The 27,529-nt window shown below is 41.1% G+C and overlaps 1 protein-coding gene across 2 annotated transcripts in view; it reads left to right on the forward strand.

Annotated features, from left to right (window-relative positions):
• The window catches only part of FER (FER tyrosine kinase), a 373,188-nt gene that overhangs the window by 260,263 nt on the left and 85,396 nt on the right, over window positions 1–27,529 (forward strand). The window lies entirely within an intron of this gene.

Raw genomic sequence — 27,529 nt, forward strand, 5'->3', positions numbered from 1 at the left:
TGCTTGCTATAAACAGATGTCCTTGGAGCACGATCAGCTGTGCCAGGATGTGGCCTAGCCTAGGTGATCTACTTCATTGGGCAACAAACATCACCTGTTGTCCCATAAAATCTGACCCCTACCACTTTCAGGGCCTTATTCTGTGGGACAACTGCAAACAGGAAAACCGATGTGTGGCACACCTCTGCAAATGGGGGAACCCTAGAGACTCCCAACCTCTGTGTCAGACCATGGCAGTGTGATGCATGCAACCAGGGAATCTATGCCTCTGCATTTAGGGACCCCCAAAACCCCAAGAGTGCCAGATTGAGGACTTCCCCATTTGTGAAGGTATGCTATGAGTACGGGTTTACTGGACTCAAGGCAGCAGCTGGCAGATTTCATGGACAGATCCCTGGGCTGGCAGCTATTGTTGTGGGCCAAGCCTGGAGACCCTCCCCCCCCACACACTTCTGATTGGCTGAGGGCCCTTGATGGCTCTGTACCCTTGCTGCTGATTGGCTGCAAAGGCTGCCCATCATGCAGCCCTGCCCCTTGTTGTATTACAGACTTTTGTAGCAGATCAGTGGCAGGGGGAAGAGGTACAGGTGTCTTACCTGTGTTGACAGGCCCCCTTTTCCTCCCTCTCCCAGGTGGCAATGCAGCCAGGATAGGATGCAGTGGTCACAAGGAGCCAATGTTTTATTTTTGTTAAGTGGTTGGGGGGGGTTTTTTCCAGCAAGGCCACCAAAAGCACAGAGCCTGTGCTTTTTTGCAGAGTATACCGAACAGTGGCCAACTTCCACATTTTCTAGCGTAACTTTTCCACTCACTTCTTTCCTTTCTTTTTTTCGAGAGTTTTCTATTCCAGATAACATTCTGTTCACCTTAAAGTCAACTCAGTAGGGAATTTTCATTGAGGTTCAAAATAGCAGTGACAGGAACACAAATATGAATGACCTGCCAGCAATTTTTCATAGGAGGAGCACACTTTCCAAGTGATAAATGGAATAGGATTACTGGGAAATGTTTTCTTGGAGGACATGAAAGATTGCTGGGAGAGTAAGAGAGAACACAGCACCTTCTTTCTTTACTCAGTCTCTTCTTATTTCAGAAGGGAACTGAACACTTCACAATAAAAACTAAGAAGGGAGAGAACCCTATCAACCTTGTTCTTAGCCCTACACCAGGCTGTCCATTTTACTGAGATGTCCTTTTACCCATGACCCTTTGATTCAACTTTTGCTTGCACTCAATGCACATGTCCAAATGAGTGAGCACATGCTTGTGTCTCTGACTGCCTCTGCTCCTCGGGCACACTGCCTCAGGGTGTTCCCCCCCACTTACCTGCCTGCCCCCACACTCGGCACACCCCCTACCCACAGCAGCCAGCAGTGGCCATCAGGGTGCTCATGGCCTGGTGCAGGCCACCTCTGACCTGGGGGCTGTGCATGGTGCAGGCCAAGTCTGCTGGCATGAGCCCACACACACAACTAGGCTGCTCTTGCTGTCACCCAGCCTGCCAGCACCACACACAGGGGCCACGTGCCCTTGGGCTGGGCCGGGTCCTGTGTCCATGGAGCTAGCCCAGCCTGATGGCACACGGAAGTAGGACCTGGTCTGGCCCGAAGTTATGCAACTTGTGTGTCTGGTGCCAGAACTCTGGGTGACAGCAAGAGCCGACCCAGTTCTTCCAAAAAGCACTAGCCAGGGGGCTGGGCTGGCGCTGTGAGCCATGTACAGGCATCCTGAGTCTGAGGTGGCAACACACCACCCAGGGTCTCTACCAGGAGCAGGCCAAGACTCCTCTGATGGCCACTGTTGCTGCGAAGGGGGCCTGTGTGCCATGCAGGGAGGTGGGAGGGGGATCCACCCCACCAGAGCAGTCCCCCTCCCCACCCACAAACCCCACACTGCCTCCACAAACCTCACTCCCACAAACCCTACACAAACTCTGCCAAACCCCACTCCTAGTCTGTACACTAGGGGTTCCCAGCCCTTTTATGCTGAGGACCTAAAGGTATAAGTTGGGCAATGTTTTATTGATATATTTACAATTTTAAAGCAATTTTGGAAGCCTACCAGTGCCTCTATCATCATTATAAAACAAATTCTAAATACACACTAGTAAGTGGAACTGCCTCAGAAGCCTTCATTTTCTGATTTTGTTGCTTTCTTCCCTTGCTAGTTACAGGTAATATGCTGCAGGACCAAATGTTGCTTGCTGACAACTGTACAGAAACCTCTAGGGTCTGAAGCACAGCTAATCTCACTAAAAGTTCTGTCAGCAGAGAGGCCATTGTTCTCCAGAGTACATTTGATAAACTAAACAATTGGCTCAGCTACTACAGGTCAGCTTCACCAAGAAAGAGGCCTGCTGGAACATACATGTTAATTAAAAGATGTATATAAACAGCCTTTAGGTATATTAGAGCAGCTGATGATAGTGAGTAACACTTAGGCAGCCACAGAAGTTAATGGTGTTAGGGTTTATATTTTTCTTAAATGCAGACAAACAGATATATTGGAGTCAGGCTCTAACAAGATAATCTTATTGACTTCCTGCATTGAAAGAAAAAAATTGGGATTAAAGACAGGCATCCTTGTGAGCAAAATGAATATCTGATTTAGGAAGAATGGTGGCATATGTAAAAGTTTTGAACAAAGACAACTGTTTCCTCACAAGGAAGATTTCAGTCTTTAAAGCCTTCAGTTGAAGTAAATAATGGAGCACCTCAGAGCTGGCTGAATTAAGATAGAGTCGTAGAGCAAGTCAGTAGAGCTGTATCATTAAATGTCATCTACCTCAAAGTGATACTGAAGTCCGATAGTAACTTAGGCCAGAATCTTTGGATGATATAGTTTTTTGGAGAAACAAAGTATAGCCACATTGACATTTGTAGACAATAGCCTTATGTGTCTCGGGCAACTGGTGCCACCTTAGTCAGGGGGGCACATGCCACACCAGAGACCAGTCAGTGACCAGGGTGGGGGTCCCTGTGACCAACCCTGTGAACAACCTCACCGACGGTGGAGGGGTTCCCACTCTCCGGCCGGCACTCACAGTGGGGGCACCAGTGCTCCCGCCTGCCCCCCTGCCTGTTGCCTAAGCAGTAAGCACAGCCTGTCAGGGGTGCACATGCCACTGTTATCTGTGCATCTCTGTATGTATATTTATCAAAGAGTATCTACTTAGATTTTTCAGGCAGCAGAAGATAACAAATCAAGCTTTGGAAATTTTGCACAGGTTCACTTGCAGTATTGATTCAGGGGTGTAGGTTTTAGCCATGTTGGCCTAAGGATGCAGGCAGACAAGGTTCTTTGGTTAAATCTGATATCTTTTGTTAAACCAACTCTAAGAAAATTGCCATAAAATGGTGGTATTAAGTGTCATGATCATAAATCACTTGAATTAAACATTTTTCAAATGTCAGGTAATCATTTAAAATACAATACTGCCAGCAAAATAAGACGAGACAAACTGTTCTCCTTGTTTTACGTGTTACGTGTATAATTAAATTTCAGTTAACCACCTATGGAGTACCAAGCAGCATATTTCTGTCTGAAGGCAAATGTGTAATCCATCTGAGTGACATCTTTGAGATAAAAACACAGAACAAGATATTGGTCAGGAGGTACATGAAGACATGACTTCAGATCATTTTGTAGGAAGTTATTCTTTGTTTCAAATAGAAGGTTACAAGTGATAGCTAGAAAGAAAACAAACTACTATAAATCACTGTTTTGTTTACTAGGGCACTACTCACATTTATTCACTGAGGAAGCTGAAATGTCTTTGGTCTTTGGAGAAATTGAGCCTTTGGTAGCAGTAAGAATATATACTCAGAAACTGTTATGTTCTACTAAATTATATATTATACAAACACTTCTTTTGATCAGTTAGCTATGCAGTCTTGTGGAAGCTCCAGTACAAGTGGCTGTAAAATTATTGGAGGAATTGCATATTCTTTTACAAGTATTGCTTGCACAGGTGTGTATATGTAGGTTTCAACAATTTATCTCTTCCCTGTAGAAGGACTTGTATGTATATTCACTTGTGACACCACAGGTTCAGGTCCAAGAGTAGAAGCTATATTCCCACCCATTATTTTCTTACAGCTGCCAGTTTCTAAGCACAATTAGATTTCTCTGCAGGCTTTTTCTGTTGTTTAGAGTTTTCTTGTAGCTAAGTGCTTTTATAGGGTTTTTTATTATTATTATTATTATAGGAAGAATTATACCCCAAAAACTGTTAAAAGGCTAGTTTTTAAAATAATGAATGCAAAAGATGGGCAATATCAGAATTAGGGTTGCCACATTATGATACAGCCTTTAATTATAGGATCCCTGCCTCATCCAGTGAAGAGTTGTTATTCAGTCTTTATTTCCTTTTACAGTGATTTTGTGGCCCCAGGTCTTATTTAATTCATACTGTCCAAATCCTACAGTAAATCCAAAAAGCATTGATTTCATCATGGGTATTTCTATCATGCTGTCACCATAGTATCTGAGTACTTCACAAACATCATTTTGGAGAACTGGAATCTATCTCTGCTGTTGCCACAGAATTAGTTTCCCTGTGATGCTAAACAAAGCTTTCAAAACAAAATGTTCACAGTTGGCCACTAATTTTGTGTTCCTCATTTTCTGAGTGCTCATCATGAGATATACCTGAGGCCAGTTTTGAAGACTTGCCAAGTACTCAGAACTTCAACTTCAGTCAATGTGAACAGTGCTTTGAATATATAAAGTGCTATAAAAATGCTAAGTAGACTTAGGATAGGATCTTGTGAACTTGGTGTCAGTAGGGTTCACCTAGAAAAGGAACCAGCTCAAAGGGCATGTCTACATTGTGTTACTGAGATCTCATCTAATTTTAAACTCAGATCTCTGCAAGTGCTGAAAATCCACCTGAGAAGTGGGATAAATGAGTCTGTATTGAACTTAATGTCCCAGGGTTAAATTGATATGGTAACCAAACCAATTAAACTTGCAGCTAGCTCAGTTATCTCTGTTCTACATTTCAGTCACTGCTGTGATTGCATAATAGACATATCCTAGTTACTTCTGAAATGCAATCCATCCCATTCATGCCACTGGAGTGTGGCTCAGTGTTCCAGAAAATCCAACTTTTTGGCTTCCTACTAGTCATATATCCAATAGTTCATTTCCTTTTTTTCTTTTCCCTCTCTCACTTGGGTGATCAGAAAGATCTCTATTGAGATCACTTGGACTTTGTTTTTCATCAAGTCTTTTTTGATATCCCTTAATAATCCTGGCATAATTTCTCTTGATCTGTGACATTGGTACCTGTGTATCATTCCCAGTACAGATTTTCTAGGAAATTTAGAACCCCATCCAGTTACGTCTCATGACTTTGTTCCATGGAAAGTACATGCCATCAAGAGTAAATGTAACAAGAACCAGTGAATGGAGCCTCAGGCCAGACAAATTCAAATTAGAAATGAGATGCAAAATTTTAACAGGATGATTTTAACCAAGGTTCAGTCAAGACTGAATATATCTTTCCCCCTTCTGCCCTCACCCAAGCTCTTTTCACTACATGCACTTTGGTTTTATGCAACTTTTTGCATGCCTCTGAATGCATCAACCCACTCCTACCCAATTTTCTGTTTCCCTCCCCTATCTCTTCCTGTCTAACCTCCCACATCACAACTCATTTCCCTTTGTTTCTACCCATCCCTACAGCTGCCGGTTCCAGTTAATATACCCGTCCCCCTTTTGTGGCCCCATCCAAGCTCCTGGTGTATGGCACCACAGAGGCTTGCAGTAGCCAGAAGCAACAGTTGCTGAGAAATCCCTGCCTGGTCACTGCACCCTTGGGTTTAATTCATGCTTTGCTGTAGTTTTCAGCAAATGTCTGACATACAGTAATAAGTTTATATCCAACAGCTGCAGCTAAGCAGTTTTAGTGGCTAAGCAGTTTTAGTGGGGGTCTTTAAGACAAGGCTAGACAAACACCTTGCTGGTCAATGTGGCTATACTACAGTGTCTACAGATGTCATGCCACATTGTCATCTACAGTAACATTGTAGATGGCAAATCAGTAGAGCTGTATCATTGAATGTCATCTACCTCAAAGTGATACTGGAGTCCAATAGTAACTTAAGCCAGAATCTTTGGATGATGAAGTTTTTTGGAGAAACAAAGTATAACCACATTGACATCTACAAATGTCAATGCCACAATGACAACACCTTGCTGGGGTCGCTTGACCCCAGTACTCTTTCCTGCCATGGCAGGGGTTCAGACTTGATGATCTGCTCAGGTCCCTTCCAACCCTACAAACTATGAAACTATAACTTAGCTAAATTTGGCCAGGTTTTCCCACAATAAGCAGAAGGTATGTCCCTGTCACCAGATCACTCTTTTCTCCCAGTTTCATTTCAGCAGCACTTTTTGGCACTTTTACCTCGAGCTGATTCAATCCGCTGTTAGATAAAAGCAACAAGAAGCCCCACTAAAGCACCAAATCTGTACAGGCATTGGGAAAGCCAAGCAGAATGAACACAATGGCTCTTCTGGGTATGCACTGGGCTGGGCTCAGGAGCATACCCAATTTAAAGTAAAATGCTGGTGGGGGGAGGTTCTTTCTACATCTGCAATCACCCAAAGGAACTAGAGCTGCTTTACAAGCTGCATGTAAGGTGTATTTTTTTCTTAATCATCTTCCTGGAAACACTTGAAGTGTGTTACCTGAGGTTACCCCTCCTCCCCCCCCACAAAAAAAAAAAAATTCAGCCAGAGACAGGCAGGCATCCATCGTGGGAAATTTCAGCCCCAAATGTCAAATTTTGGCTAAAATATTAATAGCCAAAAGCAGAGTCATATAATGAGAAATGTTAGAAAACTTTTATTTTAAGTGGTGCAACCAGCTTGGACTACAGTAGTGTAGTGTTACACTCCAGAATCTTAGAAGTATTCTGGAGGCATTCAGGGTTAGGTTAACAGCTCTTATCCATCACCTGGATGGCACCACATGGTGCACAAGTTTTCAAACACTTTGCACCTCTGCTTTGGCACTTACATATGCTCTTGCTGAGTACTGTGCACCAGTATGGGGCCGGAGCTTGCACACTAAGTGGATTCCAGCCTTAACAGTGTCATGTAGAGTATTACCAGCTGCCTTATGCCAATCCTACTTGACTGCTTACCAGTTCTCTCAGGCATTCACTTCTCCCCCTCCCCCCCCCCCCCCCCCGACGTCCAGAGCCAAGCTGCTACCCTGGCTCTAGACCTCAAAGCCCAAGATCCAGACCATTCTTTGTACCCCAGCCTAGTAGCCGCAAGCCAGAAAACTAACTACTGCTTGAAGTCTCGGAACGTGTTCCCAACTCAGGCCAGTAAGCTCATCAAATCTCCAGATGGCATATTATCTACAGCATGACTCTCCCATCAGTGGAGCTGCATAAGAACTGCAGCTAAAGAACTTCATCCCCAGCACCAGCTTCTGCCCTTCAGGATGGCAGCTGCCCCACTGGACCTGGACTGCTCTTAACATCTCAGAACGGGCATTGGGTGGTTAAAGGCAAGCAGGCACTCTTGGAGCGTCTCTAGTGATGCTGGCAGCAGCTGTGGTGCTCAAGCTCAGATGGCCAACCACATAATCTACAAATGCCCCTATGGCCTTCTTTTGAGCACCCAAGGTCATATTGACATTGACTATTCTATCTGTTGCTGGCTTTCTGGCCCTCATGCTTCCAACATATGAATGTGGTGACACTCACTTTATCATCATCATAATTTTATGAAGATTGTCCACCCTTTTTAATACATTTTTATTGTTGATTGTTCATAAAACCACAGATGCTTTCCCTTGGTACTACCATATTTACTCACATGCCATGCATACCCTTTTCCCTCAAATCAGCCTGTCAAGGTTCTGGTGTGTATCTTAACATGGGGAAGCTGATTTTTCTTCACTGGATTAGAACAAGGGTGGAATAGAGCAACCAAAAATTGTGACTGATGGCTGTCAAAATGGCTGCCATTTCTTCCTAGGGCTGCAAACATCATGGGTGACATCCAGTGTTAACCCTTTCACAGCCACTGGTAAGGTAATAGCCTTTGGCTTGAAGAGGCACTGAGCTGGCTGAGGGCGAGTGAGCTGCTGCATGCATTTTGTAGTATCTTGATGAGCCTTGGAGTATGGAAGCAACACTTTAATTATTGGCAGAAACTGATATAAAGAACTAGTTGACGTAAATAAGTAATAGGATCCAGAGCCTAGTCTTGTTGCTGTCCTACTGCTTCTGCTGCCTCACCCCAACTGTTACCTAGGATGTCACACTTCTTGGAAACTTTGTGTTTCCAACGGGGTTGACTCTGTCACACAGCCCTGACTTCCTTTCCCCTAGATTTTGCCTTTCAAAGTCAAGGTACATGTTTTATTTGGGGGCATGCCGTATGAAAGAATATACAATAGACAATGGCTAAAAAGTAACTAACCCAACTTCAGATGATGTAATACTGAACAACTCATGATAAACCCCATATATTGTTTGTTCCATGTCACGGTGGAGCTTCCTTTCTATCTCCCAGCATAATTATTTATATAAAATTGTAATCTAAACATGATCAGAGAAACCAAGTAAGCTGCATTCTGGCCTGCAGTTATTGTGGGGAGCATTTTGCAAGGAACAATGTGAGCGCATTTGGCTGTAAATAGTTTCATAAGGAGGACAGCAGGGTGCAAATACTATTCCCTGATTGATTTCCTGTAGAATTAGTCTCTAGGGTAACACTATAGTTTTACCACAGCTATATTGCAAGTGTGGCTGCCTGGGCCAAGGAATAGAAAGTGTAAAGTTCCAAGAGAGCTGAGGAGAGAAAGGGTAGACCAGGGAGGACAGAGTAGAGAAAAAAAGAAGTCCCAGGAAGGACAGAGTGCAGTCTGAAGAAGGGCAGAGGGAACTGCAGTGGCACAATAAAGACTGTTTGGAGCGAACTCCCTCCCTCCCTTCCTTTTGAAGAGGAAAATACTGCGTCTCTCAGGAGTTGAGTAGACAAGTAGCTGTCTTAAGTGAGGGTGCTATGGCTCACTGGGGAAGCCAGAGACAAAAAAAAGCCAGGGTCTTGAGCCTGAGGCTTGCCCCTTATGAAGCTACACCAGGGTTGGCTTCAGGGTGTCCTACAAAGGGAGACCAGACAGAGCTGGGGGAGGCCAAGGCAGAGCTTCCACTGAAGGGGCTGTGTGCTGTGACACTAAAGCCCATTTGCTTCTGGATGCAAGTTCTAAATAGGAACTTAATTCTCTGTAACTGATACTTCTTACATTCATACCTTTGATTAATTCTGCTGCCACCTTGTAGACATGCTTTCAGAAGAGAAGGGGGAATCCAAATTCTTTTAGTTCTTCAAAAAACAGGCTTTTAGAGCATCTCGGAATGAATTCACATAAAACCTGCCCCGGGTCTTTCTTATTTGGTAAAGGCAAAGTTAGGGCCTTGCCACAGTTTACATTCAAAATGTCATTAAAGCACTTAAAACAAAAGCAGTCATTGGTGACAAGTTGTTAAACCATCATAAGTACCCTCTAAATATTCCAGAGTTTATGCCATGACAGCTGAGATTTATCTTTGATTTAGTTTTACCTGGAACATTCCAGGATATTGTATGGAAGCACTAGACCACCAATGGTTAGCTCTGACTTAGGGAAGGGCTAGGTGGATACAAGTCAGCAGGCCCGGATGACCTCCATCCATGGGTGCTGAAGGAATTGGCCGGTGTCATAGCTGAGCCACTGGCACAGCTGTTGGAGCACTCATGGTGCTCCAGCCAGGTCCCTGAGGACTAGAAAAGGGCCAATGTGGTGCCCATTTTTAAGAAGGGGAGAAGGGATGGATGAGCCAGGTAACTTTAGGCCAGTCAGTCTTACCTCTGTCCTTGGGAAAACACTGGAAAAAGATCATTAAAGAGCGCATTTGTGAAGGCCCAGCAGGGGAAATGATGCTGAAAGGTAACCAGCATGGGTTCACCACAGGTAGATCCTGCTTGACAAACCTTATAGCCTTTTACAACCAGGTAACACGCTGCCTTCACACTGGAGCTGAGGCAGATGGCATCTACTTGGACTTAAGAAGGCCTTTGATACTGTTTCACATCCTATTCTCATAAGGAAGCTAGCAGGCTTTGGAGTGGATGCTTACACAGTCAGGTGGGTGGCAAACTGGCTTAGGGACCGCACCCAGAGAGTGGTGGCGGATGGGTCATTTTCGACCTGGAAAGAGGTGGGCAGTGGTGTCCTTGGACCAGTGTTATTTAATATCTTCATCAGCAATTTGGATGAGGGTGTGAAAAGCACCCTATCCAAGTTCGTAGATGACACCAAGTTATGGGGCAAAGTTAACACACCGGAGGGCAGGGAGCAGATTCAGGCCAACCTGGACAGGTTGGGTCAATGGGCAGAACGAAACAGGATGCAATTCAATGAATACAAATGCAAGGTACTCCACCTAGAAAGGAGTAATCCCCAGCACACCTATAGGTTGAGGGATGACCTCCTCAACAGCTCAGTGGCTGAGAGGATCTTGGAGTCAGTTGACTCGAAGATGAACATTAGCCAACAGTGTAGCAAAGCCATCAACAAAGCCAGTCATACCTTATCGTGCATTAGCAGATGACCAGCAGATTGAGGGAGGTGATACTCCCCATCTACGCGGCACTAGTCAGGCCGCAGTTGGAGTACTGTGTCCAGTCCTGGGCTCCGCACTTCAAGAGGGATACAGAGAATCCGGAGAGGGTCCAGAGGAGGGCCACTCGTATGATTAGTGGCCTCTTTACAAAACCCTACAAGGAGAGGTTGAGAGATCTGGATCTCTTTAGCCTTCACAAGAGACATCTGAGGGGAGACCTTGTAGCAGCCTATGAGTCTATCAGGGGAGGACAACAAAGAGTTGAAGATGTGCTATTTACCAGGGCACCCCTAGGAATAACTAGGAATAATGAGTACAAACTAGTGGACAGTAGATTCAGGTTAAACATTAGGAAGAAATTTTTCATAGTAAGAGTGGCCAGAATCTGGAGCAGGCTGCCAAGGGAGGTGGTACTATCACCTAACTTGGAGGTCTTCAAGAGGAGGCTAGATAGGCACCTGACTGGGGTCGTCTGACCTTGGTCCTTTTCCTGGCTGGGACAGGGGGTCAGACAGAATGATCCTTCAGGGTCCCTTCTGACTCTACAATCTATGAATCTATGCTCTGAGAAAATAAAACTTCTTTCATTCCTCCAGCACCCCGGGATGCACAGGTTCCAACCACTCCACCTCTTCCCACCCACCAAATCTCTAGTGATCTCCCTGCCCTTGCCACTTCCATGCTGAGAACAGCCCCCTCAGCTTTTAATTGCAGAAAGGCCATGTAACCCAGTTGCATGGTCTCACTGCCTGGGGGCAACAGTGCTCAGCATGGAGCCACTGGTGTTCTCTTCAAGGGAGATGGTGCAGTGGTGGAAAGCTTGCTTGTCCAAAATGCATGGTCTCCTTCCCTAGGGCTTCACAGGGAGCTGTGGGGGCTCAATTAACTGGAAGCCACATGGCAGGGAAAGCTTTATTGTGCCTCAGCTCCCCTGGCTTCAAACCCTCTGTTTCCCAGTTTGCATTCTGTGCCATGCAGCAAGCATGCTGGTTCTCTGTTCTGCCCTGATGTATGTTGTGTGCCGCGCAAGGAGCCTGTTGGTTCTCAGTCTTGTGCCCTGGCTATTCCTCCCCTCCCCCAGTTTCCCAGCCCAAGACAGCTCCCCCAGGCCAGCCAGTATAACCCCTGTTGCCCCGACCCAACTCTCTCCCCTCCAACCCAATCCCAGTTCACTAAGCCACATGCAAGATTTTAGTCCTTTAATTTTTTTTAAAATACCTTTTTTCACTCCTTTCTCTTTAGTCCCACTCACCTCACCTCACCTCAGACAGTTTTTCAGTATTTCTCCCCTCCCACCCTCTGTTCTGGCTGGACTCCTGTTGACTATGAAGGGAAGGAAGCCACAGCCCCCATGCTGGTTTCTCGACCTTTAAGCTACATGCCCCCTCCCCCCCCAAGAGAGGAAGACTTCTAGATCCTGTCCAGTCCCCTGCTTACTAGCCCTCTAGTGGCAAGCCGACTCATGCAGGTCTGAAACAACACAAAGCCTTCACCTGAAACTGCTCTAAAAGTGCCATAATTTTATGATATCATAACATTCCACAGATTTCTGACATTAACCAGGTGACCTGTGAGAAAGCCATTAGAGACCAGATCTAGAAATGTCTCTAGCCGAAAATAACAGAACTTCCATCACATATTAGTTTAGCACCAGGAATCATCACCTGAGCTAAAGACAGAAATGGGAGATCACATTTCTTTTCTTGAATCTTGAATATCAGACTGACTTGACATGCCTGAAAGCTAGAAACAGATGTTCCATATGTTGCTGAAGGACAGTTCTCATCCAAGGATTGTGGGTCTAAAAAAACTGGAGAAAGAAAAGTAGGTTATTTACCCCGAACCATTATGTTTTGAGGTAATTGCCTGCATCCATACTACCAAACCCCCCACCCCCACGACTCACTTCTTTATAGTGTATCCTAGACTTTGACGAAGTGGAAAAAATTGAAGTGTGGGATATGTGAATAGCTCCTTCTAACACTTTGGATCGAAACATTCATTACTGCAAGAAAGGTGGTATGTGGGCCCTAGCTTTCTAGAGAACTATGACTTGCATGCACACGAAATGTAACTATAAACTCAGGAGTGTAGATATGCATCTCAAAAAACTGCAAATACAGTTAAGCAGCCAGTTTTCTCTTGAGTTTGTTAGATGTGCTGTTGCACCATGTGGGGACAGGAGGAAGATTATTAAGTTCCATAGGTGGCACAAATCTTTTCTATTATTGCTAATCTTGAGATTTGAATGTAGATTTTATCTCTTAAAATATTCTATGCATTGATGATATTTCATTTTCTATCAAGGCTGTACAAAATTTAGTGTATGCTTCCTCCATCAGCTATAATCAGTCAGTTGTAAACAGAGAAAAGCACTTCCATCTATATGGAACCAGATAAATAAAATGGCACAGACAAAGTATTTCTGCTAAATTATTCCTTCAGAAGAAGCCATCTGGCTTTTGAAATACTTTTGTATATGTTGCATTTATTTTCATTTTCTGCCATTCTAGCCTTCATATTATTGGATTTTGTTTTATATAATTCAGTCAGAACCTTTTCTAAACAAAAAAATTATTTCTGATTTCTTAATAACTGTTGCTATTTAAAGAAACAATTTCACTGTTGTCATATAGAAAATGTGAGTGAAAAGTCCATAAACTGCCTTTGTGCATGGATAGTCTTGTACAGTTTTATCCAAAATCTCTTTGTTTCATTAGTCGTAATATAATCTAATTATGGTACTTTTTTCTTTGATTTTCTTCATAGGAAAAAACTTCTAGAAACTGGGTATTCCAACAGCAGAACTGTTGTTTGTTATCTTCATAGGTACATGAGAAACCTGAACAATTCCAGTTGACAGAGTTTATTTTTTACTTCTTTATACTTATGCAAACATAATATTAGTGGGTGCAGTATTGCATTACAACCTGATATAAAACTACTCAGTAAATCAATATGCTGCTTTGAAGAAAACCATCTCTTGACCTCTCAACCTTGGATTTTTGAGTATTATTAGCCAGATAGCTGTTTGATTCTAAGTATCTTAAAAATTATATTTTCCTAGCATTATGACATGCATTTTCAACATTGTAAAGAAGTTTTTAAATAAGTTTAGACTTTAAAGATAACTGATAAACCTACACTATGGATTGGTAATGAATATGGGGCTTGTGGGAAGCAATGAAGAATAGAATGTGATATAAAGTATTAGGCTTCCTTTATACAGTAAAAACTTGGCCACTATAACCCTTCAAATTATAATGGTGCTCATGCCATGACAATTTAATGGGAGCATTTTTGTAGTATTTCTGGCATGTGTGTTGTACGTATCATATAAGGAATGTTGAACCAAAAATTATCTCAGTGCTTGGTGCCCACTTCAGGGGCAATAACAAAAGTATCCTGGTACTGTGGCTGAGCTACCAGTATATACTTTTGTCTGGAACATCAGTTCCCACTCCTCTTCTGAAGGCACTACAAATATACTATTGTCCGTACTGCAAGTCTTGTTAAAGTTGATAGGACTTAATTGCATGCTTATAGTAAGCTACTTACAAATTGTTTTGGTGAATCAATACCTTAAGAACGTGTATAACTCCAAATAATAAATATTTGTCTCCTTTTATGTTCTATATGGAAATGGAAATTTTATAAGCTTGAAACTTGGAGCCTTTGAGCATTTGACAACATGCTGCCAAGACTCAACAACAAAACTGCAAAGCAGGCAGAAGTTGGCTCCCATTGCCTGACAAAAGGAAGACAGATTCTATTACTTGTATGAAAAAGATATCACTAACAGTGTCCTTTTCATAGATTAAATAACTGAATTCCTCCAGAGATCAGTGTATTGATATAGTTTATAAAACTAAACTGCAACTGCTTTACCATATTTAACTGTTACTTGTTACTATTTCTTCTCTTCCACAGAGCTGTGGTTGTCCCTTTTGAAGACCATGGGTTTCAAAAGCATAGTGTTTCATAGCCTTATAATTTTACTCCCATCCTATTAAGTGTTGAGGCATTGTGCTGTTATTACTCTATTTATATCTCCATATTTATAATATAAAAAGAGCATATATTGTAGAGGAATATATGAAAGGATAGTTTTAGATAGAGTTTTAGATTATAACAAGGACTTCTATAACGGAGTTCCTGATAGTTGTGTTGCAAGTTGGCAACTACCTGTTAATAAAATAGTTGTACTGGTTTGTGCAGTCCTGTATAGCCCTATTATTTCTCCATGTTTGGAAACAGAAACCAAGTAATTGATTTCTTTTTGGTAATGGCAGTATAATTGTTCAATTATTTCTGTAGTACTTACATTAGTTGGAGCAGAAGTCATCTTTTTGTTGTGTTGTGTCCCATTAACTGACATAACAGTTAGCCATGTAAAATACAAACCATTACATTCCTTATATAAGAAATTGTATTATTTTCCAGCAATCAAATTATTTAGTTTTATTTCAGTTATACTGTCGTTTCATATCCTACCTATATAGTCTCTGTATTTCATTTTTGCCAACTTATATTTTGTAGATGATGTTTTCACATGTAGCCCAAATACTATATTATTATCTTTTATATTAAAACTTTTTAAAGAAGTAAGTAAAGAAATCACACAGCTAGAGTTCTAAATTGAAAGAACTGGAGTAAAATCCTCTTAACTAAGCTTTGATGATATTCATACAGACTGTTTCTTGTGGAGATGAATAGCTAGTACATTTGCTACAGTGGATTGTACAACTCTGTATTTGCCAGTAGAATAATCCTCTGTTTGTTAAAGGATAGACAATTAAGCCTGTATTCATGTCACAGTGATGAAAATAATCTAATATGAAATGGCATACAGTATTTTGTACAGAATGCTTTACAGATATAAATTGCTCTAGGTGGGGTTTTTTCCTCTTGTGCAGGAGATAATGCTTCCCAATCAAGGCTGAATGGAATAAGTAAAAAACATTTCCCAAAACCTTGATTAAAAAAAATATATCCCAGAAAAAGTAAGAGATATCTTTGTTCTGTCTTGACTTTTAAGGTATAAATATAGTTTTTATATATTGTTAATAATAGCTATAAAATGTACACTAGGTCACTTTCACTAAGGACCTGGAAGTTCATATAATCATAAGCAGTTCAAGCCAAGCACTGAAAATGTATTGGCAATTTTAAGCCTCCAGTTTTAAGCCTCATATTCTTTTTTGCTGAAATGTAACAGAATGTGTGAAACTGGCAGCATGTGAGAATAATGTAAGAGACTAAACAAATTTACATTCTGTTTAAATATGAATTAATGAAAACAGTTATCTTGGTCTGGCTGCCTAGATATACTGAAAAAAGAATGAGATTTTAAATTATTTAGTTTGTTTTGTGTACCAACCTTTATTATTTTGAAAGAGGTTAAAATGTTTATAAAACCAACACACTGTATATTAAAACTCAACATTTATAGATTACTAAAACTGTTCAGTTCATATAAGAAACTGTGGTTCACATTTTTTCAAATGTAGATATGTAAGCAAAAGTCAAGACAAAGATTATTGTATCATTTCAATTGTATGATGTTTAATTCACTTGTAATTCTGAGATTTCTTGAGTGCCATGCTAAGTGTGAGGATTAACCCATTTTCTTGCTGAATTTAAAAATAAATTTTACTTTGATAGATGGGGAGAAGAAATTTTAGCAAAATTCCAGTAATTTGTCTTCATTTTGTTATAAAACAATTGTAAGCCAAAAAACCCCACAGAAACAAAGAAAACTTTATAAGTGGCTCTGAATTCACAATAATCTTCTAACAAAACAACCAATGAAATTCAAAATTAAACCTTATAGTTTAACCTCCATTGTAACCATTTTCCAGTCAGGTGGCAGTATCAGAATATTCATTGGAATATACCGATGATGTTACTTATTAGAGTGGGGAATCCTGTTTATTTAAAAATAGAAAGTATATTTTCTTCAATTAAATTGACTTTTTCCCCTTTACAGTATTTAAAGTTCCATTTTTATAGTAACTAACAAGTGTTAAGAGTCTTACATGAATTAAATAGAATATTGGGACAGTAGAAATGCCCATAGTACTGAAAAAAATCTAATTTAATAAGTTCTGTGAAGTGGAAGTGTGCTTATTTACTGGCCAGGGACAGACATTATATATAAACCAGTTTAAGTAATCAGAAACTTGCTTAAACCTGTAACAAAATACATGTTCAGTGCACATAGACCAGTTTGAAAATGTCTGAAAAAAGTTTGAGATAAGACTGGTTGAATGTAGTATCAGACTTAACTGATCTGAGTCAAACTGGTAATAACCCCCTGCTCCTCTGCCTTATGCAGACACTTCAGCATTAGCTAGCAGACCACATGCTGGCTGTGGTCCATGCCATTGAAGATAACAAAGGCAGACAGGCCTTTTGGAGATAATCAACATGTAGCTTAATGTCCTTTCTTGGAAAAGCTTTTTAAGAAGAGCTCCATTAGTTAATGGAGGGAGGCTTTGTTTTCCTAATGGGTTGATAAACACTGAGTTAGGGGTGATAAACATTCCCTGCTGGGCAGCTCAGGAGGTGGGAGAATAGTGAGAGCATCCTGCCAAGGCCTGACCATGCCCACCTCAGCTCAGCTCTGTGAAAGGAAAGGGAGGGCTGGTTTAGCACCCCCCAGCTTCTAGCCTGAGCCAGTGCAGGCATGTGCCTGCAGTTCTAGAATGAAAAAGGGAATGATTATCAACCTCCAGATCAGTCCAAGCTTTGCAGGTTAGACTAACCTGCAAATTTTGAATCAGTTCAGGCTCAGGCTTTTTGAATGTCTGTCCCTAGCCATGGTGTCACTGACATTACTAAGTTTAGCCACCACGAGGATTTTTCTCATTGAATAGAAACTATGCCATGTCAAAACTTTACATCTTGAAACAGAATAAAAAACACTGCTTAAACATTACAGAAATGCATTTTCATTGTATTTAAAAAGGATGTTGGGGATTTAGTTGCCATTAATGAGCCCTTGCTGATCAAGAATTCTTGCTCTTATTTTTTATACTTAATTTTTATTTTCAAATACATTTAATTTTTAATATTGAATTTTTTTGCATGCCAAAGAGCTGGTTCAAGTGCAACTTTGGTTTGTAATAGCATCAATTCATTTTACCTGGAGCAAAAATGAGCATTGACTTTTTTACTTATTTAGTTTTCTTTTTAAATATTTCAGATTTCTTTTGGTTTGCTTTTCCTGGGATTCTTGTGGTGAATTGCCAGTTTTTAAGATCAGGTTGTCTCCATCATAATTTAAGTCAGAACAGTTGCTGCCAGACCAGTCAGATTTCTTTGCCTGAAAGAAAAAATCTTAGAAACATAGTTTCAATTTAGTCCAATTCTGGTGCTGCCCACTGGAGTTGCTATTATATATTAATATTCTATGCTGTACCCCATGGACACTGAGAATGGTTGTCACTAATCACTGATCAGCTGTGAGAGTGGACATCAGAAAAAGTAAAGTTCTCTGGCATTGCTTTACCTAATCCAGGAAGCTGTGGCACTGAAGCAGGGTTTTTTTAATCTGTAAAATAAGCAGCATCATGAAACAAATGACGTTGTATCTTATTTACATTTGTTAGCAACATTTGGGGCAGTTGTGTAGTAAAATGTAACTTAATGTTTAGGCCCAGTAGCTGGTTTGGAAAGAGAGAGGCTGAAGCTTTGAACCATTCTTTCTAGTTTTTGTATAGTTATGTCTATGTTTACTTTTACTTTACATACACATCTTATTTCTGTTGACATCTTTTCTATCTAACACTGCAATTGTAGACTCAAAAAATAAGGCTGAAAAGAACCGCAGAAGGTCATCTAGTCTGACCTTCTGCTCAGCGCAGGATCACCATGATATAAACCATCCTAGATAAGTGTTTGTCTAACCCACACTTAAAAACATCCATGGATGGTTCTACATAATCTGTTTCAGTGTATAACTACCTCATAGTGAGAGCTCTTCCTAACACCCAAGCTAAATTTCTGTTTAAGACCTTTAAGACCTCATAACTTGTTCCTGGAGGAAGAAGACTTTTTAAACTCTTAATTGTAATGCAAAGCAGTCCAACTGACAATCCAGGGGCTGCATGCAGCCTGTGAGGAATTAAATTATAGTCTCCAGGCTCCTGCTTGGCCACCACTTCCCACAGCCCTCTGGCTGCAAAAGTAATTGGAGGATCTAGCCACCAGCTCCCTCCTCCAGCTGGCTCTTCTTGCCTCTACCTTAAGGGAAAGGTTAGTGCACCAGCCAGGGAGCTGAAGGTGAACCTGAGATATACAGTATTAGTATTTGGGTAGTGTTTTCAAATGTAGGGTCTATTTCTCTGCTGGAGTATCCTTGTTGTATAAAGGAAGATTTTAGGCTGGCTAAGTGGGCCATTCCAGCACAGAAATAAACCATACATTTGTAAAAGTTGTCCAAATACCTTGGACACTTTCTATAATATAAAAAGAAACCTCCCTGTGACTGAATGTGCACTTCTGGTAGTCACCTGCCACTCCACACTGGAACCTATCAGTAGAATCATCAAACAATAACAGTGTATACTCAACAGAGATCACACCTTGAGAGAGATATTCCCAACCCCTCTCTGGTCTTGGCTTTCAAGCAAACCCCGAACCTTGTCCAACTCATCATCAGGAGGCTAGTTCCCACTACCCAGCAGACATCAAGTAGGATATAGCCTTGCCTTGGCATAAAATGCTTAACCTGTCAGCACATCTCCACTGCTACTACAGTTAACACCCCGAAACGTAATAAAACCATCAGAATCCAGGGTTCTTACACATGCCATTCTCAAAACATGATATATATGATCTAGTGCACCATTTGTCCTCATGACAAATATGTGGGTGAAACTAAACAGTAACTATGCACCAAAATGAACTTTCAGAGGAAAAATATAAAGGACAGAGATGGACTTACACCATCAGTGTTATATTTTTTCCTGAACAACCACTCCCTCTCTGACCTCACTATCCTCATGCTCAAGGGAAATCTACCTAACACCTTTAAATGGAGAACTTGGGAACAAACATTCATAAGCTGGCTGGATAGTAGGGCTGTGTGAAGCTTCGTTAGCGAATTCGATTCAGAGGAGATTCGGCCAATTCGAGGACCAAATGTCCGAATCCGAATTGGGACACCAAGTAAAAGCTCCAAATTGATTCAGAAAAAGATTCAGCCAATTAAGAGATTCGGCCATAGATTAAACAGGTAGCTGACAGCTGCCTCCAGATAGTAAGTCTGTTGGGGTTGGGGGAGGGAAAGAGGGCAGGGGAGGGGGAGATATTGGGGCAGGGACAAGCTGCCCAGCCAGGGCAAGGGTGCAGGATATGGGGATGGCAGCGCTGGGAGCAGGGGCCCAGGGAGAGGCAGGCACAGCTGGAGGAGCTGCAAGAGAACCTGCAGCCACCCGGCTGTGCCTGCCTCTCCGCTGCCGATCTGAATCTCCAAATCTCTCCGAATCAGCACCAAATCTTCCAAAGATGATTTGGCCAAATTGATTCAAGACAGTGATCCAAATCTCCAAATGGAATCACTGTCCTCTGAATCGGCCGAATCCAAATCCGAATTGAATACTTCTCTATTCGCATAAGCCTGCTGTATAGTAGGAACCAAAGACTTAACACTGATATTGGCTTTATGGCATAATATAACCTACCTGATTCTTGAATTCTTCCCACATATAAAAGGTAATAATGACCCTCCTCCCTTTTGATAGGCCTTGATCTTCTACCCCAGGGAATTTTTCTCCCCTCTCTTTTAACTGTTTTTTACTATCCTGTGTTGGCTTTTACTCCTTAGACTTGAAAAACATTTTGCATTTGAAAGCTTTTCTAGCTCTATCCCATCTCTGCAGTTGCTCCAATAAAAAAAAAAATCACCCTAAGAAATCTTTTCCTTCTCCTTTGGTATTATCATTTTTAAAACTTCTGTTTTTAAATCTTTCTTTTATTGGACTTTGTTTCTTTTTTCTCATGTTGCTTTGTCTTTTTGCATGATCTGTGCCATAATCAAGTTACGGCCCTGCTGTTTATTAGACCCAGTCAGAGTGATGGTTAAAGTAGCAGACACTGAGCTCTCCACTTCAAATAAATGAAGGCATGTTGTTTCTTAACAAGATTCTTTGGACAGGCATATATAAGGAGGTCCCATTAAAAACAAATTTGAGCTTGAAAATTCATTTTGAGCAATATAAAAGAAGAACCCAATTGTGATGTGTTTCCTGCTTTATCTTGAGTTAGTTTTTCATAGCAAGAAAATAAGCAGACTTTGAAGGATCAGGTTTTGAATTCTCTTGCAAAGCAGTAGTGACTTACTCTCACTTTCTTAAACTTCTTTCTACATCAGTAATGAAGCAACATATCATTACGGCTTCCTCTGTTGACTGGGAAGACTGCTCAAAGCTTTTAGCCACATTCTCTAATCTAAGAAGTCTCCCTTCCATGCCTGTTTTAGATTTTCTCTTAAATGTTTTGTTCTTGGCTTGCATGACTCATTTGCTGGTGTTTATCAGTTTTTGTTGTCTGTATTACCAAAACTGAACTGATTTCTTGGTTATCTTGGGGTTTTTTAAGACAATTTCAGAAATGTGCAAGTTTTTTAAAAAGTTCCCTCCACATAATTTTGTTGATTATACACCAATTTCTTTCTGAAAATCCTATGTATTTAGACAGCTATAGAAACAAGGAGGAATACAAAGGAATTCCAGGAGGTTGAGGTTATTCCATCTTTACAAAGGAAATAATATGTAATAATGGCTATAAAATATCACCTTTATTATCAATATGATTATGTATAAAAATAACATTCAGTGATATTCATTTATACTCAAGAATTTGGCTAGGGACTCTGGCATACTGGTGGATGAAATTTTCTCCTATGTTGAAGTCAGGAATGGAAAATTTATATTTCTGCAAACCAGTTTTAGATCTACAGAATTCTCCAAGGAACTCTAAAGCACAGTTGATTTTTATTATTTTGTCTATGAACAGTACCCACAAGTGTAACTGACACTTTACAGAACCAACAAAAGTTACAATCACTGCTTGAAAGGTTTACAATATAATTTTAGAGATGATTCAATGAATAAGAGCAGCCAGCAGTAGGGGGGAAAATAGAGAAAAGAGATGATGGAGATTATAAAAATGAGATAATTATTAGAATTGAAATACCAGCTGTGACCAAAGTCTGTAATATTTCTCGTCTTGTTGTAAATTTTACTTGTCTTTCACATTTATTATACTTTGAAATCTTTGTGTAGCCAGTTCTATAAATATTTTAAAGAATTTTGTTGCTTTGGTAGAAGAGCTCCTCTACGTGGAACTATTAGGCACTGGTTTTGAAAAGTTTACATTCTGTTATTCTAACTAGAACTTATTTTGTTGAATCAATAATAAGTTATACTGAGATTCTTTCAGTGCTCCCAAAAGTTTCTATTAATCTTTTTTTCCTGTTTACACTCTGGCTGACATGGTCTCAAGGTTTAATTGCATCTTAATGTTGTTACATGAAACATATTTGGGTCTTTGCTTTCATTAGCAGAACGTCTTCTGGTGTCTTCCACTTTTGAATTTATAAATGTCAGAGGACCTGCAAAAAATGAAACATAAAACTGAAATTCCCCATATCACTTCCTACCATTCATAATTTTGCATCTTGACAGGTTCACTCTGTTTCTTTCTTCAACTTAATGAATTCTCTGGTAACTGTGTTGAATCAGGATAAAAATATTACTTTTTTGACCATTTTAGGAATATTACCAGAGTATGATCTTTTCTCCCTTTTTTGAATAAATTTAATTCCAAGAGCAGCTAGTCTTAATTTTGAAGGCTAGGAGGCTGTTTTGGGACTTCCTTTTGAACTGTGAGTGGCTGCTATCTTCTTGTGAAGTTCAGCAACTGAGGTTTCACATCAGTTCAGATGCCACTGTTATTTTATAGACTGTAAGCTAGTTTTCTGTAATGTCTCTGACTGATTTTACATTCCTGCTAATAGCTTTAGGGTATCCATGTGGGTAGATCCTTTTTATTTTGGGCTTGCTCCTTCATTTTTGGTATCGCCCTTTGAGCGGAGACTTCTTTCTCTTCCAGAAACTTAATTCCTTTGTTTTCCTTTACTTTCCTCAATTGGTTATTGGGCATGCTAAATCTTCTAGACTGAAGATAACTTTTCACCTGGCATTTGCTTAGAAGTTTTGTTTAATTTTTGTCTGCCTTGTGTAGTGCTTTGAATTACTATGTGCAGATAGCTGCTGATACGTTTATGGAACTAAGGGGAGCCCATGGTTTCCATAAGTATGAGTACATTCTATAAGTTTACATTCTTATATATTTTTAACTGCTGCTTTATGCTTGAGCAATGAATGTTTGGTATATAACAAATTTGTAGGTTATGTTGTAATTATGCTGCTGTTTTTCTTCTTTGAAAATGATTTACAAGTATACTATAACTAGAAAGAATATGTTGAAATATGGGAAAGATGGACTGTATTGAGGAATGGTTACCTTTTACGTCATCATCAGCTTGCTGTCTTTCAAGGTGGTAGAAGAAATAAAGATAAACCTGGCATTCCATCCATAATGCTTTTGTTTTAAAATGTCTCATAATATCTGGGACTCTTATCTCTAGGTCATTACTGTTCAGTTTTATTGACCAAGAAGCTCCCTTTTTCATTTGTAGAATTATGAAGAAAGTTCTCTGATGTACCTTTTTTCTGTAAAGTTATACTATGCTTTATCTGAGAGGTCCTTGTTTCAGGACCAAGTATGGTAGATGATAGAGATAAAAAAAAGTTCTTCTTGACCCGTGGGACATGTTACAGTTAGTGTATGATTAATGTGTTAATCTCACCATAAATAGTAACAGTTCTATATGTGCAACCAATTCATGGCTCCATAAATCAGCTGATTGTTGTCCCAAGCCCCAGCCCCTGAACTGGCCCCAGGTTATCCCCAGGTCTCAGACTGTCCTAGGGCTGCCCCAGGACCAACAATCAGTTATTGTCAACCCTGACCCCAAGCAGCTCAGTGTCTGGACCTAGCTCAGGACTGGGGGCAGCCTTTGGTCTGGAACAGAGCTACCCCTTGCCTGATCCATCCCTTGCCTGATTCCCCCAGACTGGGGGAAGCTCTGCAGTGGTATGATAGGGAAAATTTATACCCCATCCAAAACATAATGCCTCCTGCTATGCACATCTGGCATGACAGAAGGTGTGCGGTTTGGGACAGGACATAAAATTCCTTTGATTCCAATTGCAGCATTGCTTTAGAATTTGCCAGGGGCACTGGCCATTTTGCTTTGTGCCAAAGCAGGATTGTTCTCTGTTTTTCATGTAGAAGATTATTGTCCAATTTGACTACCAATGTACCCAAAAAAGGAGGCTTGAACCATTTTACTTGGGAGACTATTTCTTATCACCATGGAGTTTATTTTTAGAATTTTGCTAATGTTGAGCCGAAAGTTTTTTTCTAGGCTTGTTCTATTTTGCCTATATAAAATAAATTCTTGAACCATTTTTGTGTTTTAAACTTTAACCCTGATTATCTTTGTTACGATTATAAAATGCTTTTAACACTTTGGATTCCTAGAGTAAGTCTCTGCGTTTATCTTGTGAATTGTATTGCACATCTAAGAACGCTAATATTGTGTGGCACTTCCAGCACCCTTGAAAGGATCTCATGGCACCCCAGGGTGCCATTGGCACCTTGGTTGAGAATCACTGGAGTAGTGTGAGAGGAGAAATCAGTTACTGAACACTGCAAAAGGACTTTCCTCCCTGTAACCTTTACTGAAATATATGTATTTCTACTATGTACTATAAACATGCAAACACAAACATATATCATATATGAAGTTTGGTATGTAATCTATATAAAGTATGTATTTATGTATCATGTTAAAAATGTCAGTATTATGTTTGTGCATATGTATACATAAGAACACCATCCCCTTCCCCCCACCCCCGGAAGGTATATATCTATGTGTTTATTGGGTATCTTACTGCAAACAAATAAAATAAAATAAAAAGTTATTCATCTGGGGCTTGTCACTGATAAAGGATATGCAAGTGAAATTATTTACGTGTTCTCAACATGTTTACCTGATACGCAAAAGTCAGTCGGAATTTAGAGCACTAGGACAGTATATTTGTTTCTGAAGTGCCTGAAGGCAAATGCTAAGAAAAGTGTCGGGGGCAGGGATGGGATATCAGACCTTTATTGGAGGTTAAGCAGGTATTTACGTTCTGGGAGTTTGCATTTAGGAACAACCCATTAAGCCTTCACTTCCAGCCTCTTTGTGTCAAAAGAAGCCCAGATCCTTGGCAAAGTGAGGGAAAAGTGTATCAGTTTGCAATTAAGTCCCTAATCCCTCTCACAAGCACTCTATCTATTTGAGGACTTCAAGCTAGTAGGCAAGAGAGTCTGCTGTTAATAAGATCTTTCTCTAATAACCTTTTTACCTCTTATAATGTGAAATAAATAGATATATCCAGCTAAGAAAATCCCAGCTGAAACATTTAGCATATGCTAATGTCTCTTTCCATTGCTAAGAGAGATTATGTTTTACTTAAGAGAAAGGATCACTCGAATCAGTTACATTCTGAATAAAAGCAAACAAAGACTGGAAGGTTCTTCATACAACAGCCTGTAAATCTTATGAAAAAACATACTGTATTTACTCAAATATAAGACAAGGTTTTTCATCCCAGTCAGCATGGAAAAAAAAGCTCCTCATCTTACATTTGCGTCCACAAAAACCTCACTAAATACATTATCCACCATTAAACTGCTGCCAAAAGCAGCATGTGCTCAGCAATGGAAACCAACTATGAAGCTGATTAAATGTAGCCAACTTTAGTGTGACTATAAAACCCATGGCCCATAATGGGTAAATATATTGATGGTAACCTTTTTAGGAAAAAATGTTGCGTCTCAAGTCAGATCAACCAAATCGCTTCCAAATCTGTGCAAGTCCTTCAAGAACCGTACATGGCCCTGCTATGGGCAAACATTCTCTGCCCCCTCCTGGGGCTTAAGATACTTCCAAATCCTTTGGCAGGCATTCTACATGCAGGCCCAAGCCCAAAGGCTTAGGGTGCAGATGCCCCTGAGTTTCACTTGCCCTCAGCCATATGCTCTCAGGAACAAGCTAGGGAGGAGTCTCCCATTTCCATAAAGTCAGCGTATAGCCGCAATCTTCCCACTGGAAGTGAAAGTGGGAGACTAACTATGCATTACCTCAGTCAGGTGCTACCCCCTGCCACATTTGTGGTTTTCCCCTGCCATTAGGAAAACCACCTTGGTTGTCATGGTATTTCCCGTGTCAGGCCCATATTGGGTAAACATATTGATGGGAACCTACCACAAAGATAGGTTAGTGTAGCCCATCTGAGTAAGATATATGGTAGTCCCCATTGTACTTGGTCCCCCTCAGCAGTGATTTTTTCAAGTGATGGTAACCCACTACATTGAATACGTTTTGAGTTCCTCTTCACTCTCATGTCTGACCTGTGCCTGCCTTTCCCATTTCCGATGATTCCTGTTTCTTCACTAGCCTTAAATATCTGGTAAACATCACCTCATGGGGCCCCAAACAGTTCACCCAGAGTTGCTCTGTCACCCCATCTCTCATCCTGTTTCATACGGTTAATGTGGCCTTGCTCTCCATGAGTTGGAGCACACTAGGTTGTCCTGCACTTCATCTGCATATACATTTTTGCAGCATCCCAACACTCGACAAGAACACCGAGTCAGGGAGCTAAGTAGCACATGGACCCTTTGCAGGAGTATGTAGAGTATACAGACATACTTCAAAATGAAATGAGGTATTCGAAACATTTCAGAAATGTTTTGGAAAATTTCAGAGTTCCAGAGCCGGGCTTGCAGGGAAACAGCTGTATGCTGCTGCCCTGCCATGTGACTCGACTCCACAGCAGGGGTCTCCTTGCTGCTGCTTCCCACCTCACACCGCCCCTTGCGATGTGGGGCTGCATGGGGTGGGCAGCAGCAGTAAGGACACCCCCCTCCCACCAGCGCAGATCTCTGCTTCCCATGGAGTTGGGTCATGTGGCAGGACATTGCTGGTCCCTGCTACGTGACCTGGCTCCACAGGGAGCAGAGGTCTGAGGTAGTGGTGATGAGAATATCCTGGCGTGGATCTGTGCAGAGCCAGATCACATGGCAGGGCAATGCTGGTCCCTGCTGCACAACCTGGCTCCTCAGGAAACAGAGATCAAGGGCAGCGTGGGGTGGGCAGTGGCAGTGAGGAGACCCATGTGGATCTCTGTTCCCTCCGGAGCTAAGTCATGCAGCAGAGACCAGCAAGTTTGCTCGCTGCTCTGCGCTGCTTCCCTGGCCCACAACCCGGTATGACAGGGATCAGAGGTCCGCACAGAGATCTCCTCACTTGTAGAGAGGTCAGTGGCCCTCCCCCAGATGAACCACCCATGGCTCTGTCCTGCTCCCTGCTGAGACCTCAAGCCCCACCTGGCTGGGTAGGCGTGTGCAAAGCTTGCCTTGCAGTCCATTCAAAACATTCATAGGAGATTTGGCAGAGCCAAATCTCCCAAACGGATTCGTCCCAAATGAAACAGGACAGTGATCCAAAACACAAAAATGAATCACTGTCCTCCAAAATGGCTGAATCTGAAACTGAATCGAAACACAGCCATTTTGCACAACCCTAGTCTGTATTATATAAACATAGGGACAAAAGTACTGCTTAAGGAATACCTGTTCTAAAACTTACAGCAGTGTCAAAAAAGGCAAATTGCATCAATTCTGGATGAACCAAGTCTATGTGTACCTGTAGTAATTTTATGCAAATTACAACAGAAATACGTATTTCAAGATCATTGTTTTCAAAT

Source organism: Crocodylus siamensis, chromosome 3 (assembly GCF_052110815.1).
Source record: "Crocodylus siamensis isolate JL-2025a chromosome 3, ASM5211081v1, whole genome shotgun sequence".
In the NCBI taxonomy this organism is placed as follows: Eukaryota; Metazoa; Chordata; order Crocodylia; family Crocodylidae; genus Crocodylus; species Crocodylus siamensis.